A 21,708-nucleotide genomic window follows, 5' to 3' on the forward strand; every position below is an offset into this window, starting at 1 on the left:
ATGTTTTACTGCTGAGCCACCTGGAAAGTCTTAGGGAGGGGAGAGTGTCCAGGAAAATAATTTACTATGATGATGTTTTCATATAAGCTCTAAATAAGAAACCCAGAACTTCTCAGACCAGGGCAGAAAACAACCCATGGAATGTCCAAGGATTGGTAGAAAATGAGAAAGGCAAAGGGGAGGAACAGGTGATTTTTCAATACAAAGTGATGATCCATATCTTGTATAATGACTGAAGCAACACATGCTGCTAACGGCCTATCCTGTAAAACAAACTTGTCAAGAGGAAATCAAAGGCTGTTCAGCATATGTCTGTGTTGCACAGCTAAAAAGACCCCTGTAGAGCTTACAAACAGGCCAGCAAAATCAATGTTTGGTGCAATTTCTAACTGAGCTTTATGATGAGAAAAAGGAAAAAAGCAACTTTGTTATCCATGCTACAAGTCCTTTTCCTCCTCTGTTATCCAGGCTTCAAAGTGATTGACCTGAAAATGTTTTCCATCAGTGTCTACAGATACCTGGACATGTTAGAGAACCGTGAACTGACTGTCTTACATGTATCAGCTCTTCTTTCCTTAACCATTGCCTGGAGCAAAAAAAAAAAACAAAAAAAACAGAATGAGAAGCAACGCACCCCTGGCACCAAAGGTGAAGGAATTTACACTCGAAGGTGAGACAACTGCATTGTCTCTTGTAAATCTCAGTCAATGCCTTTCAGTTAGCAGCCATTTGCTCTAGAAGGCTCTCTACCTTTGCCACCTACTGGGAGGCCAGAGTTGAATCTAGTTAAATCAACAGCCCATTGTCTATTCTCTCTTCCCTCTCTTGATCTTGTTTGGTATTATCTGAAAAATGTTTTTTATTCATCATTGCCTCAGTCAATTCATCTCTAAAATGGACCTTTCTCCTCCTACACAAGATGGGATGAGATTTTGAGCTTCTCTAACAGTATGTGAAATGACTGGCAGGAAATTCAAGGACTTGACTTAGAAATATGAATGTATATGATTTCCCCTCCTTCGTGTGCCTGCTGTGCAGAAATCGTGTGGCACCACGGTGAATACAATGCAGCTATGCAATGTTTACTGAATTGGCAGTCACTCTGTTATTAAATATGTAATTTGGTTCGGAATTCCTGAAATATATACAGTATTTACTTCAGTGTAGCAGGAGGAAGCTTGAAGTACAGCTGTAAATTAGTGTTCAGAAAATTGCAGTTAGAATATAATGGAACACACTTGGAAACATATACTAGTAACTCTATCCTCCAGAATGTGTTCACAGATGTGATTACATACATGAAAACATGATTTTTTAAAAAAGCATAAAGTATAACAAACTCTTTTGATATTTTGCTTGGTAGTAGAAATTAGAGCTAGATGCCTTCTGATATGCCTTTGATTGACATAAATGAATTGCTATCTTTTTATTATCAATAACATTTCTGTCTCTCTCTGTCTTGCTTTCTCTATCTCTCTTCATCTGTCTCCTCTCTCTCTTCTTCTTAAGATACAGAAGCAAATTTTATTACACCCACATTTCTCAACAAATCAGTAGAATTTGAATGTTAGAATTTGAAGCAGTATTTCAGCGACTAAACTCATATCTGTAAGTTTATAAATTTGAAAATTCTACTTTAAGAAGTGATATTTGCTGATAGTTAAGGGAGTTGGTGATGGACAGGGAGGCCTGGCGTGCTGCGATTCATGGGGTCGGAGAGTCAGACATGACTGAGCACTGAACTGCTCAGTTCAATACAGAACTGAACTGAACTGAACTGAAGCCCCTTCTATCTGTATACTTTTTATTGATATAATTATTTATACTATTTATTTACTTACACACTTCTGTGCATTTGATGATATTAGCTTCTGATATACAAAATGTTTAAGCTGTTTAATCATTTGATTGGTTGAAATATTGAACATGACCTTTCTCCCAAGGAAACAATTCCAAATTGTTTTTCGGCTTTGGTTAATTGCAAAGTATATGTTCTGTTTTTCAAGTCAGAAATGAATCCCAGATAGTGTTCTAACCTAAATCATTCTCTTCATTTTCTCCATTTGAGCACTGCTGAGCAGCCCCTAGGACAGAGTCCCATAAGAAGACATGAGAATGTTTTTCAGTTGTAGAGTTGAGAGGGGGCAGCCAGTTTCAGAAGTGAGTTCACCCTCTGTGAGTGGCAGATCAGACTTGCACCCTATTGGTCAAGAAACAGGGTAATTCTTCGAATTGAGAAGAGAAACCAATTTTAGACAACTGAGCAAATTCTTGCTATTTTAGCCGATTTCACCAAAGCAGTTATTCTTTTGTAAGTGTAGGCTATTATATATGAGAGGTTTGTCATCATACTCAGCAACTAAAATATCTTTAATTGACTGTACTGCCTGAAGAAAAAAATATTGCACCTTCCTGGATGTTCTTGGGATCTCCTCAGAATCTGAGTTTGCAAAACTTAGAAGATTCTTTGATATTTTCTCCCAATTCCTTTGGCAGCTATAATTATCTACAGGAAAACCTCCATCTCCAAAGATAATTGGTACCTGAAAAAAAAAAAAATCTTAGAATGAACCATCTAAAATGGGAAACAAAGAGAAACAAAAACAAAAAGATAAAATGGGGAACAGTGTTTCATAAGTAAAATGCACAATTATAAATTTAAAATGTTCTGAAAAATTGTATTTCTCAGAACAAATCTATTTAAACTTTACTGATAATTTTTTACGTTCTTTTGAGATGCAATGGAACTTTTATATTGCTAACATGTTAATGAAAACTACCTGAAAGCTGTCTAGCTCAAGTGTATTTCTTCCTTCCACAATCAAATTATCATGATTTGATGCTAGATCTTAATCTTCCTTAGGACAAAAAAATCACTTAATTAACTTGCTATTGTTAATTTCTATAACTTCTATCCTGCCAGCAGTTAATAGCACTTTCAGTTTATTATACTACTTCCCCATAAGCTCCCCCAAACTATCTTCAGTAGCTGATATTTACTTTTGATGTATGAAGCCATACCAAACCTTTACTATGTCCCTGAATGAGGCCTGGCCATCCATTATATGTGTTACTCCCTCTCTGAATGCTGTTTCTCCTTATCCCATTCTCTATCCTCTCTTTTCCCTTCTTAACCCTGTCAAGTCCTACTTTTGCCTTTTATAATCTTTTCCAGAAAACCTGCCATGAACTTTTCCCACCTATTCTCTTGGATAAATTGGCAACTCACCTCTTTTCTGAGATTTTCTTGTATCATCTACCATTCTGTCTTTGTATTTTAAATCACTTATCTCCCCTAAATAAACTGTGAGTTCCTTGAGGAATGGAACTAAGTGGTTGAGGCTGATAAATCATCATCTGTTCATGAACCTTGCTTGGAGTATTTGTTCAATAAATGTTTGCTAATGAAATAAATGAAGGCATTACCCACCCACCCATAGTCTTTCCCCACTGAAATCTAGTCATTTTTAATAAAGTGAACTAATCAGGTTGAAAGAGATCTTGTGAAGACAGCAATTTTCTAAATAAACATATAAGAGCAGGCAGGCTCATAGTATGAGCTCCGAAATATTTGCAGAATTAATTCAAAATGGTGCTTGTATATTAGGCTGATTTTCTACCATGTATAGGTTTCCCAGATGTGATAATCACAACAATTACTTAATAGTGCTTGCTATGCTCTTCGGGCCTAGAAATGATAATTAATGTGATGATTGAATAGAATCATAAATTAAATAAGGAGCAATTACTTGTCTTTCAAAATTGCTCATGCTAACGTTGAAATTTTGAGTTCTGCATAGGTATTTACTTGTTCAGTAAATTCTTTTATACTGAAATGATATGAAGTAGAAAGTAACAGGGAGATAGGGTGGTTATGAGATAAAGATTTAAAAAATTGGTTAGTGTGAATTACTTAATTTTTTGCACTTGTCTTTTTTTTTCCCTGAAAGATCCTTGTCCAGTGGATCAAGTTGTCATCAAGAAGATAATCTATATTTACTTTGTGGCAGGTACTGTAGCTCTTAACTCTGCATTTGGCTGATTCAGCTCCTACCCAGACTACTTTGACCTCAGAATTTTCCCTGCTAACTGTCCCCCTGTTCACTTCAATTTGTACTGCCTAAATGCTTACTGCTGAGTGTCCCTCTGGCCATTTTGAAAGGTGTTTCATCACACTATAATAAACATGAAATACTGATGCACTCAAAATGGCACACACACACACATGAAAGGCAGCTAGATATCGACATGGGACTGGACAGGGGCATTTGTTACACTTCCCTCTTATACCACTGTCTACCTTTGGCAAAGGAAGATTGTGAGTGTCCCTGGTGGTCTGTGTCGATCAATACTACATGGGAGTTAAATTAGACCTCAAGTCAAGCACACATCTATGTTGGCTGAGATACCTTCAACCTAAAATCCCTGGAAAATTTACATTTTTCCACTAAGTTAACCAGTAATAGAGTGAAATGAGTGAGAAAAAAGCAGCTGTCTAGTTTGCGTGTTGCATTTCTCCAAATAAACCTAGTCCAATTTTTAGCCCCTGTAGGTGTATTGCAGTAATTAGCTTAACAGTCTTGCAACATTTTAGCTTAGAAACACTGTCTATTTCATGGCAAAGCTTCATAAGGAAGATAAAATATTATGACACAAAATTGTGACATTAGGGAAATTCTCTTACCTGTTATCAGCCTTTCCTATGTACTCTAGTTCAAAAATGTCTTCTAAATCCTTCAAGTGAACTTGGAAACAGATGTAAATTTCTGAAAACAGAAGTACTATCATGTTAGTTGTTAACTGAGTTGCTGAGTCAAAGGTAAATTTAGGTGAAGTGGTCAATTCAGCCCCTTCAAATGAGTATTTCTTCAATTATTTTGGTTCTTTGTAGGATTCAGACATAATCTGGGAAATATTTAGTCCTGTCTACAGACTACATTAACTTTGAGTTTGTCCCACTTTTACATTTTGTGATTTTTGATCAGAATACTTTATGTTTCAATGTATTATTACTTTTAGTTCCTTTTAGCATTAAAATTATTTTCCACAGAAGACAGAAGAACTTCTAACTATAAATCAAGCTTCCATTTGAAATGAACATCACAACAAAGAGTTTTGTAAAAAATAGTGGATATATGTGTATGTATAGCTGATTCCTTTTGCTGTACACTTGAAACTAACACAACAGTATAAATCAACTCTATTCCAATAAAAGTTTTTTAAAAAGAATTTTTTGCCCTAACTTTACATAATCGGAGGCAGTTTCTGTTTCTGGTCATCTGACTAGCTATAAAAGAGATAAGTAAGTGGGCCAAATTTCTTACAGTGGGAAAAAATGTATTCAAATAATTTAAAGGAATGTTTATGAAGAATTCTTGAGAATATTGGCACATGTTTAAGACCAAAACGAGTTGAACCTATTGAAAATTGACTCAGTAGATTATTTTCAGTGGTATTCTATAAATGTTTAACAACAAATTCTTAGGGTATGGAGAGGCAGATTTTCAGTGTTTTCAATTTCTATGGTATAAGAACACCCACTCACAGCTGATTTCAATCTGCCAAAGTGATGTCACTAATGGAGAATCAGGAAGAGATGCCCACAAAAGTCTTTCATGAGCTGGTCCATACCAGCTCTAGCACAGTACTAGTTATTTTGCCAATTTAACTTCTCAACCCCAGCTTTATGACTGAGAAAGTAGAAAGAGCACTATGAAATGCTTTGTTGTTCAGTCACTGTTATGTCTGACTCTTTGCAACCCCATGGACAGCAGCACGCCAAACTTCCCTGTCCTTAACTATCTCCTGGCATATGCTCAAACTCATGTGCATTGAGTCAGTGCTACCATCCAACTATCTCATCCTCTGTCAACCCCCTTCTCCTCTTCCCCTCAATCTTTTCCAGAGTCAGGGTCTTTTCCAATGAGTTGGCTCTTCTCATTAGGTGGCCAAAGTATTGGAGCTTCAGCTTCAGCATCAGCCCTTCCAATGAATATTCAGGCTTAATTTCTTTTAGGATTGACTAATTTGATCTCCTTGCTGTCTAAGGGACTTTCAGGAGTCTTCTCCAGAATCACAGTTTGAGAGCATTGATTCTTTGGTGCTCAGCCTTCTTTATGGTTCAGCTCTCATAATCATACATGACTACTGGAAAAACCATAGCTTTGACTATATGAACCTTTGCTGGCAAAGTGATGTCTCTACTTTTGAATATGCTGTCAAGGTTTGTCATAGCTTTTCTTCCAAGGAGCAAGCGTCTGCCTGGGAAGCCATTAGTTAAAAATGCCATGAAGTGCTATCTTGCTTTCTCTTTAACCTATACTACATAATGAAACAACAGCAACCACATTTTATTTTTGTGCAAACTTTCCAAATTTTTTACATTTATTTTAATTGCTTTTCTTTATATTAGAGGTTGGGGACCTTGGCTTCTCTTACTGAATCATGATTGAAAGCATTTGGCTAAAATTTAAGTGTAAGTATAATTTATACAATTGAATGTTTGCTGAAAACGAAGCATGTGTGTATTATTATATGTTATTATGTATACATTATTCCCCAGAAATCCACATGACTACCACCTTCCTGTCATTGACCTCTCTGTTCATATATTACTTTCTGAAATAGGCTTACCCTAACTACCTCATTTAAAATTGCCACTAATCCCTCTTATACTTCTATTATTTTCTTTTGTCTTCTAATATTATTGACAATTTTACTTATTTTGCTAATTGAATATTATCTGTCTCTGAAAATATATTTTGTCAGTTTTGTTCACTTATACCTCTCCCATTCCCAGAACAATGCCTGTTATAAAGTAGATGCTCAATGAAAATTTGTAGAATGAATGAGATGATCCCAAAGTCTGATCGAATTAAAATCTATAATGCATGGGAAGAATTTTCTGGCAGTGTTGGTTACTTAATTGAGTGACAAGAAACTATGGTATCTCACTCAGCAATAAGTTTATAAAATAGCTTAGATTCTCATTCTTCTGAAATTATTTAGATATGGTCCCATTTAAAGATGGAACATTACTCAGTCTAGTGATTTTTTGGGTTCTTTAGAGAACTCTCAAAGACCTCACAAAGAGGAGATATAAAGGGGCCAAATGGATGGAGTTTATGTCTCCACTCTGACTCTATTCAAGGACTGTGATTTTATCAGCTCTGATTGGGATTGGACAAGTGTGTGTTTGGGGCAGGGAAGCTGTGTCATAACATTTTATTTGAATAAAAGATGCCTATTGCAAAAGTTTGGAACATCCCTGATGGCTCAGATGGTAAATAATCTCCCTGCAATACAGGAGACCTGGGTTCAGTCCCTGGGTAAGGGAGATCCCTGGAGAAGGGAAAGGCTACCTATTCCATTCTTGCCTGGAGAATTCCATGGACAGGGGCCACATTCCCTGGGGGACACAAAGAGTCGGACATGCCTGAGTGACTAACACTTTCATTTTCACTTTAGGTTGCTTTCAGCTTAAAATTCTATATTTTCTTCTATATTTCAAATTATTTAATAAACAGAAAAAAAATCCATCTTTCCCTTAAAGCAAATAACAAAATATACTTGTATAAAATATTATCTAACAGGCAAGGGCCATAATTTTTTAACTCTTCCCTATTTTTCTAAAATGTTAAATGTGTCTATAATACACTTGTCTATAGCATTTACAAAATAATTTTGAAGATCATAGACAAGATTTAAGAAGATAGATTTGAAAAGAAAGACAGTTAAAAAAAAACAGAACAATCTATTAACAAACACATGTTAAAGAAAATTATTTTGAAATATGAATCAGGTAGAGTCAGATGCCTTCTCCTTGTAAGCAATTTGAATTCAATTTGTGACAGAACGTGCAGATTCTTCTGTATCAATAGGGCGCATTCAGCACAGCTGACATACTACACCTGATCCAGAGCCAACCTGACTGGGGACCTATTAGTCATACCTGAGGGACTTTCCCTAGCTTCTATCTCGAGGTACAACTCCTAGGATTACAAGTACTTGAGGCTAATTAGTCTGTTCTATTACCTGCCAGGGAAGGCCTCTGTTTCTACAACATCCCGTTACCTTTTAATCTCAATGAGATAATCAGGATGCCATGGTGCACTAAAGGTAAAATGATAGCCTTGCATGCACTACTGACTGCCATGTGCCAGCTTGTGGGCACATGCAAGGTCGACACACACACACACACACACAAACACCAGAGCTAAAGAGATAATAGGCAGACTGAACTGTTACAATTTTACCTTCTTTGCTTTGTTGCTTTTCCCCAGAAGTGAGCTCCCTTCCAATGTAATTATGTAATTAGAGCTAATGACTAGAAACAAATAGAGACTGTCCCCTCCCCCAGCTCCACTGTCAACCCTTTGGGATACTGAGCCTTTGGTAGGGCAGCCTGTACCTGGCAGACACGGGGAGGCAGACCTGAGGCATTGAAAGCCTGTCACAGTCCTGACTCACCTTTTCTTCCTCCTGGACTTGATGCACAAAGGGAGCACAAATAGGAGAAGAGTCCAGGCTTTGCTGTTGCATTTGTTCATTTTAGAACATAATCAAAGTGCTTTTCTCCTTTAAATTAGCATTTTATTTCACTTTATGGCATATTCATCAGTTCAGTTCAGTTTAGTCGCTCAGTTGTGTCCGACTCTTTGAGATCCCATGGACTGCAGCACGCCAGGCCACCCTGTCCATCACCGACTCCCGGAGTTTACCCAAATTCATGTCCACTGAGTCGGTGATGCCATTCAACCATCTCATCCTCTATCATCCCCTTCTCCTCCTACCTTCAATCTTTCCAGCATCAGCGTCTTTTCAAATGAGTCAGCTTTTCGCATGAGGTGGCCAAAGTATTGGAGTTTCAGCTTCAACATCAGTCCTTCTGATGAACATTCAGGACTGATTTCCTTTAGGATGGACTGGTTGGATCTCCTTGCAGTCCAGGGACTCTGAAGAGTCTTCTCCAACACCACAGTTCAAAAGCATCAATTCTTCAGCTGTCAGCTTTCTTTATAGTCCAACTCTCACATACATACATGACCACTGGAAAAACCATAGCCTTGACTAGATGGATGTTTACTGGCAAAGTAATGTCTCTGCTTTTTAATATGCTGTCTAAGTTGGTCATAACTTTTCTTCCAAGGAGTAAGCGTCTTTTTATTTCATGGCTGCAGTCACCATCTGTGATGATTTTGGAGCCCAAAAAAATAAAGTCTGCCACAGTTTCCACTCTTTCTCCATATATTTACCATGAAGTGATAGGACTGGATGCCATGATTGTAGTTTTCTGAATGTTGAGCTTTAAGCCAACTTTTTCACTCTCCTCTCTCACTTTCATCAAGAGGCTCTTTAGTTCTTCTTCACTTTCTGCCATAAGGGTGGTGTCATCTGCATATCTGAGGTTATTGATATTTCTCCCGGCAATCTTGATTCCAGCTTGTGCTTCCTCCAGCCCAGCGTTTCTCATGATGTACTCTGAATATAAGTTAAATAAGCAGGGTGACAATATACAGCCTTGACATACTCTTTTTCCTATTTGGAACCAGTCTTTGGTTCATGTCCAGTTCTAACTGTTGTTTCCTGACCTGTATACAGGTTTCTCAAGGGGCAGGTCAGATGGTCTGGTATTCCCATCTTTTTCAGAATTTTCCGCAGTTTATTGTTATCCACATAGTCAACAGCTTTGGCATAGACAATAAAGCAGAAATATATATTTTTCTGGAACTCTCTTGCTTTTTCGATGATCCAGCAGATGTTGGCAATTGGATCTCTGGTTCTTCTGCCTTTTCTGAAACCAACTTGAACATCTGGAAGTTCACGGTTCACGGATTGTTGAAGCCTGGCTTGGAGAATTTTGTGCACCAGAACCCAGGGGAAAGGAACAGTGACCCCACAGGAGACTTGCCTGTGGATGTCTGGGAGTCTCTGGTGAAGGCGTGGATCGGTGGTGGCCTGCTGCAGGGTTGGGGGCACGGACTGTAGCAGTACATGCCTGGGATCTTTTGAGGGAGGTCACCATTATCTTCATTACCTCCACCATAGTTTAGCCCCAGGTAAATAGCAGGGAGGGAACGCAACTCCACCCATCAAAAGAAAATTGGATTAAAGCTTTACTGGCTGTGTGGATCACAATAACTGTGGAGAATTCTGAAAAATATGGAAATACCAGACCACCTGACCTGTCTCTTGAGAATCCTCTATACAGGTCAGGAAGCAACAGTTAGAACTGAGCATGGAACAACAGACTGGTTCCAAATAGGAAAAGAAGTACATCAAGGCTGTATATTGTCACCCTGCTTATTTCACTTATATGCAGAGTACATCATGAGAAACGCTGGGCTGGAGGAAGCACAAGCTGGAATCAAGATTGCCGGGAGAAATATCAATAACCTCAGATATGCAGATGACACAACCCTTATGGCAGAAAGTGAAGAACTAAAGAGCCTCTTGATGAAAGTGAAAGAGGAGAGTGAAAAAGTTGGCTTAAAACTCAACATTCAGAAAACTAAGATCATGGCATCTGGTCCCATTACTTCATGGCAGATAGATGGGGAGACAGTGGAAACAGTGGCTGACTTTATTTTTTAGGGGCTCCAAAATCACTGTAGATGGTGATTGCAGCCATGAAATTAAAAGACGCATGCTCCTTGGAAGGAAGGTTATCACCAAACTAGACAGCATATTAAAACGCAGAGACATTACTTTGCAACAAAGGTCCATATAGTCAAGGCTATGGTTTTTTCCAGTAGTCATGTATGGATATGAGAGTTGGACTATAAAGAAAGCTGATTGCAGAAGAATTTATGCTTTTGAATTGTGGTGTTGGAGAAGACTTTTGATAGTCCCTTGGACTGCAAGGAGATCCAACCAGTCCATCCTAAAGGAGATCAGTCCTGAATGTTCATCAGAAGGACTGATGTTGAAGCTGAAACTCCAATACTATTGCCACCTGAGGCGAAGAGCTGACTCATTTGAAAAGACCCTGATGCTGGAAAGATAGAAGGCAGGAGGAAAAGGGGACAATAGAGAATGAGATGGTTAGATGGCATCACCAATTCAATGGACATGAGTTTGGGTAAGCTCCGGGAGTTTGTGATGGACAGGGAGGCCTGGCGTGCTGAGATTCACGGGGTTGCAAAGAGTCAGACATGACTGAGCAACTGAACTGAACTGAGCATGGCTCCACCCATCAGAACAAGACGCAGTTTCCCCCTCAGTCAGTCTGTTCCATCAGGAAGCTTCCATAAGCCTCTATCCTTGTCCATCAGAGGGCAGACAGACTGAAAAACATCATCACAGAAAACTAACCAATCTTTCACATGGACCACAGCCTTGTCTAACTCAATGAAACTATTTGCTGTGCCATGTAGGGCAGCCCAAGACAGATGGGTCATGGTGGAGAGTTCTGACAAAATGTGGTCCACTGGAGAAGGGAATGGCAAACCACTTTAGTACTCCTGCCTTGAGTACCCCATGAACAGTATGAAAAGGCAAAAAGATAAGACACTGAAAGATGAACTCCCCAGGTCAGTACGTGCCCAATATGCTACTAGAGATCAGTGGAGAAATAACCTCAAAAAGAATGAAGAGATGGAGCCAAAGCAAAAACAACACCCAGTTGTGGATGTGACTGGTGATAGAAGCAAGGTCCGATGCTCTAAAGAGCAATATTGCATAGGAACCTGGAATGTTAGGTCCATGAATCAAGGCAAATTGGAAGTGATCAAACAGGAGATGGCAAGAGTGAACATCATTTTAGGAATCAGTGAACTAAAATGGACTGGAATGGGTGAATTTAACTCAGATGACCATTATATCTACTACTGTGGGCAAGAATCCCTTAGAAGAAATGGAGTAGCCTTCATAGTCAACAAGAGTCTGAAATGCAGTACTTGGATGCAGCCTCAAAAATGACAGAATGATCTCTGTTAGTCTCCAAGGGAAACCATTCAATATGATGGTAATCCAAGTCTATTCCCCAATCAGTAATGCTGAAGAAGCTGAAGTTGAATGGTTCTATGAAGACCTACAAGACCTTCTGGAACTAACACCCAAAAAAGATATCCTTTTCATTATAGGGGACTGGAAAACAAAAGTAGGAAGTCAGGAAACACCTGGCGTAACAGGCAAATTTGGCCTTGGAGTACAGAATGAAGTAGGGCAAAGGCTAATAGAGTTCTGCCAAGAGAATGCACTGGTCATAGCAAACACCCTCTTCCAATGACACAAGAGAAGACTCTACACATGGACATCACCAGATGGTCAACACCGAAATCAGATTGATTATATTCTTTTCAGCCAAATTGGAGAGGCTCTATACAGTCAGCAAAATGTGACTGACTGTGGCTCAGATCATGAACTCCTTATTGCCAAATTCAGACTTAAATTGAAGAAAGTAGGGAAAACCACTAGACTGTTCAGGCTTATTCATAGTATCATAGAACATTAAGACTATGAATCAAAGCAAATTCTTTGACAATATTTACCTCTTTTTTCTATAACTATCCTTCATTGTTTGGAAATCTCCTGGCTTATTATATTTGTTCATTACAGGAATTATATTTGAACAGATGGTAGGATACCTAAGAAGTATGTTCTATCATGATGCAGTTATGTGAGGTCAAATGCGATTTTTACCCTGAAAGTTATTCTCTCAGCTCATATGGAAGACAAGAAATAGAAGAGAATGTGGGTGCCCACTGTACTGTAGGGGCAGAAATGCACTTGCTATGATAACAAGAACAGTTAGCAATATTACTATGTGCTCTGGCTTTGCTAAACCTTTGTCGCTAGAAATAATCAAAGAAGTTTCTCTCTAGAGAAATTTCAAGGTCCTCTTTATCATGCTGATTTTTGTCCACTGTTTCCTGCCTCCTTTGATTTTGTTCTGTCTCCAGCTTCAAACCCACAGCAAGTCCTTTGAAGGGATCCATTCTGGGCTTCAGGAGTGGCCATGTGAGTGGCCATGTAAGGCCATGTAGTTTTCAGGAGCTACATGCTCAAAATCTTGCAAGGACCAGGCAGATGACTTGGGTAGGTAAAGAGGGCTTATAATGGGCTAATTGTATAACCCTCTACAAACTGTTTCTTTTTCCACTTTTTAAAAAATATTTTTGAGATACTTGTTGATTCACAGGCAGATACATGAAATAATCTTGAGAGATCATATAGGCATTATCCATTTTCCCCCAGTGGTAATATCTTAAAACACTATAGTATAATATCACAGGAAACTGACATAGAAACAATCTGTTATTCTTATTCACATTTCCCCAGGTTACCTATATGTATGTGTGTGTGTTGGTGCATTTATTTCTATGAAGTTTTATCACTTGTGTTTGTGTATCACTGCTATAGCCAAATCAAGAAACAAAACTATCAAATCATCATAGAACCCTTAATGTTGCCTTTTTATACCCACATCCACTCCAGTCTTGCACCCACCTTTCCATTCTCATCCCTAACTCCAAGCACCGATTAATCTGCTTCTTATCTCTGTAATTTTGTGATTTCAATACTGTTATACAATTGCAATTGTGTAGTATACAAACTTGTGGTCATCTGCATTGACATTTTTTCACTTTGTATATATCCTTTGAAATTCATACAAATTGTATGTATCAAAAGTTCATTCCCCTTCATTCCTGAGAAGTATTCTATAGCATGGACACACCACAGTTTGACCACTCATCCTTTGAAGGATATCTGGATGTTTTCAGTTTAGGCTATTACAAATTAGGCTGCTGTAAACATTTGTGTACAGGCTTTTGTATGAACTTAAGTTTTCATTTCTTGCTCACTTATGGCAGGGACATAGACACAAAGATTCCCCTACTATAAGAAAAATGACTACACACATACCACAAAAATTGGCAAGTGGTACTCTGCTTGCTTCAGTATGTTGGAACAATAGGTAGTTGTAGGTACTGTTGGGTACTATGCTCAACTGAAAAGATTGTCCCGGGAACTTCCCTGGTGGCCTGTAGCTAACACTCTGTGATCCCAGTTCAGGGGGCCTGGGTTTGATCCCTGTTTGGAGAACTAGATTCCACATGCCACAACAAAGATCAAAGATCCTGTGTGCCATGACTAAGACCCAGTGCAACCAAATAAATAAATAATTAAAAAAAAAAAAACCATAAATCTTGTCCTGGGGAGAAGTCACTTCCTAGATCTAGTAAACAATGTCAAGTGGTAATGTGAGTCCCATAATGTCAAATCTGTATATTTGGAAGAAAATCTTGAAATATAGTAATGTATATAAAACATTTTGGTTTACATATTTTATATATGGGGCTTCATGTTTGGAAATAGTGTGACAACCAAATGAAATATGATTGCAGACTAGATTTTTTAACCATAGGCCACTTTTTTTTTTTTTTTTAAAGCACAGAATTCTCATTTAACCTCTTGGAGCTCATGACCTCACTAAATTTACATATGTATTGCTACTTTTTCCATCATGTGTGTTTTATTTTTGAATTCATGTTACTTGATGGCATGTACTTAATTGGCTACTGAAACTATTCATTCATTCAATAACTAGAATGGGCCTTCCATGGGTTCAATCCCTGAGTCAGAAATAACCCCTGGAGAAGGGAATGGCTACCCACTTCAGTATTCTTTCCTGGAGAATTCATGGACAGATGAGCCTGGTGGGCTACAGTCCATGGGGTCACAAAGAGTCTGCTTTCATAGAGTGTAAGGTGTTTACAGACTGGTAACTGAGAGTGAGTCTGGCCCTGGTGGTATGATTTTTCTGATAATAAACTATCAACAATTATTAACTTCTTACATTTATATATATAGGATGAAAGTGAAAGTGAAAGTGAAGTCGTTCAGTCATGTCCAACTCTTTGTGACCCCGCAGACTGTAGCCTACCAGGCTCCTCTGTCCATGGGATTCTCCAGGCAAGAATACTGGAGTGGGTTGCCATTTCCTTCTCCAGGGGATCTTCTCGACCCAGGGATCGAACCAGGGTCTTCCGCATTGGAGGCAGACGCTTTAACCTCTGAGCCACCAGGGAAGCCGATATATATAGGATGATATCTGATTTAAAAAAAAAAAAAATATATATATATATATATACACACACACACACAGACTTCTGGCTTTTGTTGCAAAACCAGAAACTCAGATATGTCTGAACTCACTTGCCAGCATGGGCAGGTCAGTTTAAGATGAAGAACAGCCACCTCATTAGGCAGGACAGGCACCCTTCTTTCTCCTAGATTCCCCATAGCCAGCCTCTCTCATTTATGTGAACTTCCTGGCCTCTATAAACATGTGAGTTTGCTACCTCAGGGTTAGTGAGAGACAAAATATTAAGCAAACTGTAAATGTGCTAAATCCTGACTTCTCCTAATAGTTACTTGTTCCTTCCAGGGAAATTACCACTGAACTTGAGTTGTTATGGCCATCGTGGACAGTTGCATAGAAACTAAGGCAGTTAAGCATGCTTTGTATGATTGGGTCATTGTATATACCTGCTCTGATATTTAATTCCTCATTCCTCAATAAAACATCAGTCTTAAGACCCACAATCAGGAAGGTCAGAATATATGTGGAAAACAAGCAGGAATGTGTAATTTTTATCTGTCTTACAATGTCAATGAAAAGCCCCAGACTGTGCTAGATTGGAACTTAGAGAAGGTTTCTTGGATAAAGATGATAGGTCTAACATCTATATTGCAGATATGAACATGATCAAGAGACTTTGACAGTTCTCTCTTTAAATTTATCAGAAATACACTCATTTCTATAGGTTAGTATTTGGAGTAAGGGGACAAAGTGGCTGTGACTGTAGAAAAGAATCATACTACTTCTTCCAAAGAGAGAAAATATTAAGACATTGTTGACTGTAAAGTGATGTTTTTGAAAGAGATGCCATAATGCCAATATTAGCAAACAATTTTATTTTTGAATCAGTGCACTGCCTTCTCAGACAATCATGAAAGAACAACAAATAATCAAACCCCAGGGCATCATCAATGAACTTTAATCCAGATTCTGGGTGAATTTCTCAAGTTTCATACCATTCTGAAGTTTATAAAACTCAAGAGAATATACTAAGGGTCTTAATTTTTCTTTAATATAAGATACTTAGCAATAAAAAAGAGGAGTTTTATTTTTTCCCCAAGAAAAAAGCTACTTGAAATACACTGTTTGGTTCATACATGAACTAATCTTAGAAGGAATATTTGTGCATAACCTGGTCTTAAGACAAGGGTGAGGAGAAGAAAAAATTGCCTAAGGCATTTACAAGCCCTACAAAGATTTTATTAAAAAGAAAAATACCCACAAATTTACTACCAATCCATCTAGATCTTTTGCCATGTTGTGTCAGCTCTCATGGGGGACCTGTAACTTGAGAGATTTAACAGCATAAAGGCATAAAAGCAAACTTTACAATGCAAAGAGTAAACAATTTAAAGATATAAATTTTCCATATACATACTTGAGAGAACAAATCAGAAGCTTCCAAGAAATTGAATTTGCATTTACCAAGGTCGAAGAGTGCTCAATCCAGCTGGCCCATTAAATATTTACTAAAATCACAACTTGTGCTGCTATTATAATTATTATTTTATACATTCTATTTATGACATCAGCAAAGCTTCCAAACAAAGGGAACAATGCCAATCCTGCTCTAAGTCATTTTTGGTGATGTTAGAATTGACAAAGTTGTCTCAAGATTGTTACGCTCATTGGATGGTATGTCCTTTCACGCCCTAATTTAAAATTCTGCACCAAGTACATAAAACCCATCAAATGGCTTAGAGATCCTAGGCATTTATTGTTTCTGTTTTTGTTTTTTTCCCCCAAATTTATAGCTCTTAAACTATTTAACCATTGATTTCTGCAGTCAGGCTGATCTGCTGTTTCAAGCATGTCATATAAAACCACCTCATGCCTTGTTGTTGCTATTACTGTGCTAAATCGCTTCAGTCGTGTCCGAGTCTTTGCGACCCCATGGACTTAAGCCCCCCAGGCTCCTCTGTCCATGGGATTCTCCAGGCAAGAATACTGGAGTGAGTTACCACCTCCTTCTCCATGCTATTACTGTGGTATGTAGAATTTTAAGATGGTTAGGAGAGTTCTGCTCACTTGTGTATCCACCTTGGGCAATCTTGTTCCAGTGCATGTGAGTAAGATTTGTGAATATGATCAGATTTCACTTCTCATACTAATCAGGTTGACTAATTTTCTAAATGTTAATTAATTAATTTTAAGGGAGAGTAACTTGGATGGGCCTGATTTAGTTGTGTGAGCCTTTAAAGACAGACTAGGCTCTTCCTGCGGAGAAGGCAATGGCACCCCACTCCAGTACTCTTGCCTGGAAAATCCCATGTACAGAGGAGCCTGGTAGGCTACAGTCCATGGGGTCGCTAAGAGTGGGACGACTGAGCGACTTCACTTTCACTTTTCCCTTTCACGCACTGGAGAAGGAAACGGCAACCACTCCAGTATTCTTGCCTGGAGAATCCCGGGGACGGCGGAGCCTGGTGGGCTGCCATCTATGGGGTCGCACAGAGTCGGACACGACTGAAGCGACTTAACAGCAGGCTCTTCCTAAAGAGGTCAATTTGAAGCAATAAACATTCTCCTAATGGCCTTCGAAAGGGAAGCTGCCGTGTTGTGAGAAGGCTTCTGGAGGGGCCACATGGCAGGGACTTAAGACTGGTCTCCAGGAGATGAGCATGGTCCTTGGACAACAGCTGGCAAGACAATGGGAACCTTAATCTTATCACTGCAGGACAATGAATTCCGTCAACACCCACAGGAGTTTGAAAGAGACTTTGAGGTACAAATATCAAAGCCTCCTGGATAATACCTTATTTGTAGTTGTAGAAGACAGACCCTAGTCAAGCTTTGCTAGCCACTTGACCTACAGAACTCCTACAGGAGAAAATAAATAAATAAATAGGTGCTGTTTTAAGTGATTAATTTTGTGGTGATTTGTTATACAGAGAAGAAAACTAAAACAATCACTACACCCAATGCCCTTGATTGTTCTTTTTCTTACTTAATTCCTATCCATCTTTTCAGTCCCACCATCATCATGAAGCTTTACATGTAGCCAATCTCTTTGCACAGTAATTTTTCATGTTTTACCAGCCTTAGCAAATATGTCTGTGCCAGGAACAGAGCATTTGATATAAACAGGTTTTCAATATTGTTATCATAGGTTATACCCTCAGTTAAGAAAGAAGTGACTTCAGTACAGGGACCATCTCCTACATGTCCCTATATCCCCCCGTCTGGACTATAACACAGTCACTAGCTATCAGAGATACTTAATAAATATTTTGGTAAATTAATAATATTGTCACTTCTGTTATATACCATTGCTGCTATAGCGCTATTCAAATTATTCCTATGGATTCTGAATTAAATAAGGAACGAATGAAGACTCTATAGACACAGAAGCAACTGGTAGGATTGATTGGACTTCAAAATAGTGCATCAGAAAACCCAGTCTATATCAATTCAGCACGAAAAAACACAGCAAAACTTCTGAACCCAAAACCACACTATCTCCTGTAAAATTTTCTAGGTGCTATATTTTCAAGCTGAAAAGAGTTGTAGAGCACAGCTTTCATGTGTGCAGATTTAGAAGACAGCACGGAATGGTGCTAGGGCAAAACACACATGTGCCATTGATAGGCAGGCACATGCCACAGCAACACCACCCAGGTGGCCACGTCTCCTCTCAAGCTATAATGGTAAGTGAAGTAAGCTGCTTAAAACACTACAATCTCCTAACCACAGCCACCTGGCTTATAATTATAGACTTTATTATAAATAGATGTAAGCTTTGAGTGATTAGTTATTGTGTACAAATAATTCAACCGTAGACCACCTGATTTTCACTCACTTCTGTACCTTCTCCTTCCTTTGATACATCCTAGCTATTAATAGAAAAACACCTGTTTCCTGATAGTCTTCACAGCTATAGAGACATTCATTTATATAGAAACAGCTAGAGAAAGGTCCTTGTGAAGGACAACTAACTCCAGTTCTTACCATCAAAAAGCTTTCTCCTATAGCTGCTGATGGAAGCAGTTAAGTCTACCTTGCAATACTCCTGCACAAACAACAACAAAGTGAAGCTAGAGATAGTCTTTAACTCCTGTGGAAGGATTAAGAAAATCCCATCGCAATAAGGCAAGGATTTCCATTTGATCTTAGAAACAAACAAAAATGTTTTTAAACCCACAGGTGAATGACATAAGCTGACAACCAGGAGCTAGGTGGCAAGCATTCACTGCCTCCCTTTCATTTCTCTTTCCAGCACCTGCACACACCTATAGTCTTCCCTTCCTGATACACAGATGCAGAGGGCATTTGACTCCAATGATAAACTGGGAGCAGCTAATGATGAATGATGACAGGAAATGAAAGTGACAGTGACAGTTTGTGGTTGTTTGATTACTTCAATGCAATGAATGGTGGCCACAGAGTTTCCTGTCAACAAGTGTCTGTATAGAAAAATAAGAAAGCAATCAAAGCAGTAACTGACATTTCAGGGCATTTCAGAGAAACTCAGCATTTCATGCTCAACAAAAACCATCTGTTTAATATTCTTGATAGAAACTACCATTCACCCTGAAAAGAATTATCAGGATAAAGGTGAGGTGAATGGATTTTAACCTCCGCGAGAAGGTGGGCCAGATGCTGGAAAACCAGCCTAAATGACCTCAATGGTCACATCCAATGCAACAATTCTAGAAATGATACAGGATGTGGGGTTAGACATTGACCCTAATGCAAATCCCATTAGTAATTTAATTATGTGACCTTAAATCAGTTCATTTACTTCTCTATGTCTTAATTCTTCCTTATGTAAAAATGCTACTTTCCCTTTTTGCCCTTAAACCAGAACTCTGATAGATGTATGAGGTACATCAAAATGATCTGCAATGTTAGAGTCGTTGGAATCAACATGTCATCATATACAAGTACGTGTCTGGAAAAAAGAGAACACTGAATACAACATCGTGCAGATTTTCTTGGCTGAATGAACATATTTACATTTCACTATAGTTTCTCTTCATCTTTCCCCTGAGAATTCCCTCTCTTCAAATCATTCTTGACATAGCTTCTTTTGAATCTGGATTTAGCATTGCCTCTTGACTTGTAGCATTCTGAGTTTCTGATTTCCACTTTCAGCTACTCCAGCTAATGCCCAGCTCCCTCTTCTCTGGTAGGCAGTCCTCCAATGCCTTCATCCCAGTAAGTTCCTCTCCACACAGAAAAACATCAACCTAGAATGCATGGTTTAGCCTTTTTCCTTGAAAAGCTTCTCTTCCCTTTTTTTTCCCTTAAAAAAGAAAATGCTTTAGAGAAATATGACTGTAATTAGCAACTGACAAAAATATCTGGGCTTGAGCTGAAGTGGGAAATCACAGAGGTTAGTTACTTATTTTCTCATGCATTTACCATTTGTTCTCTTTTCTCAGGGAAGTTGAAAGACCTGAGGTTCAAACATAATAAGGCCCCATACTGTTTCTAAGAGTATTTACAACATGCAAAGTATAAGGCAGTGCATTGCTTATATTTAAATTTGTTTTCACTCATCTGAGCTATTACACAGTATGCCATCCCTAAACCTTTTATAATAAGGAACACAGGTTTCTCAGCCACGAAAGGGAATGAAATGTTCAGCAATTTGAGCTCCCTGGTACCATGGAGGTGACAAAACATATATATGTATCCAATCCATTCTACTGATCTGGCGCCAGCATTAGGAGGGACTGCCTGGGGCAGAGACCTTCTGCTATATACACGTTCCTGGGAATTAGCAGGTGAACCAAATGGCTCATAGTAATGACAGCAACATCTTTCAAAAGACTCAACCTTACTAAATGGATTCCCCAAATACATTTTCTCTTTCTGAAAACAGCAGTGTTTTTAAAGCTTAACTGATAGTACAAATGTTTGTTGCCATGTTAAAAAAAATATTCTCAAGAACTCAAGGATCAAGTTATAAACAAATCATTTTCACTTATTTTAGAATGAATGCACAATCCACTTTCTACTAGGTATCTTCATATTTTCACTAATCTTTTAAATCTCTAGCCCATGGCAAATTAATCTAGAAGAGTAATAGCGTGCTGGGGTAACCATGGCCTGGCACTTAACATTTATAAGATTAGACCTTAAAGGTAAAAATAAGCAGAAAATCATCCACTATCTGGATAATTTTCACTCCTTGAATTTGAAGTAAAGCAATCTCTGGGTTCTAGTCTTAATCTTGTAAATAAACTGTTGTGGCACCTGGAGAAGTCATTTAATTTTTTTTGACTTAATTTTCCTTATTCATATAATCAAGAGGTTATAAGATAGTACTTAAAGTCTTTTCACAAACTTATGATTACATTATTTAAAAATAATTCTAGTGTACACATTGAAAAATATATGTCTAGAGTTTAAAAGAAAGTGTTTTACTTGTAAATTATGCTTGTAATACTCCTTGTATTTCTTGTATACTTATAATACTATAACTACCATTATCAGATAGGAATATCTTATTTACCATTATTAAAAATAGAAATAATACTTTACATTCAAATAATATATTTTGATTGCTTAGAAGTATTTTGCATATATTATTGTACAGAAGAGCTTTCTATGGTCAATAGGTTAGGAATAATTATTTCTATTTAAATGGTCATTTGTGTCCAAGGACATACAAGATG

The 21,708-nt window shown here is 38.2% G+C and overlaps 1 long non-coding RNA gene across 2 annotated transcripts in view; it reads right to left on the minus strand.

Moving 5' to 3' along the window:
* Nucleotides 1-21,708, minus strand: part of LOC145540946 (uncharacterized) — a 99,270-nt gene that overhangs the window by 76,882 nt on the left and 680 nt on the right. Inside the window, exons 2-3 of one of the 2 annotated variants that reach the window (XR_014078655.1) lie at nucleotides 4,685-4,766; nucleotides 1,842-2,543 (exon numbers count right to left, since the gene is read on the minus strand). This is a non-coding gene — a long non-coding RNA (uncharacterized LOC145540946). The remainder of the gene's footprint in view (nucleotides 1-1,841; nucleotides 2,544-4,684; nucleotides 4,767-21,708) is intronic. The other variant, XR_014078656.1, reaches the window with a different exon arrangement.

Source organism: Giraffa tippelskirchi, chromosome 3, assembly GCF_054371585.1.
Source record: "Giraffa tippelskirchi isolate mGirTip1 chromosome 3, T2T-mGirTip1v1.2.pri, whole genome shotgun sequence".
Lineage (NCBI taxonomy): Eukaryota > Metazoa > Chordata > Mammalia > Artiodactyla > Giraffidae > Giraffa > Giraffa tippelskirchi.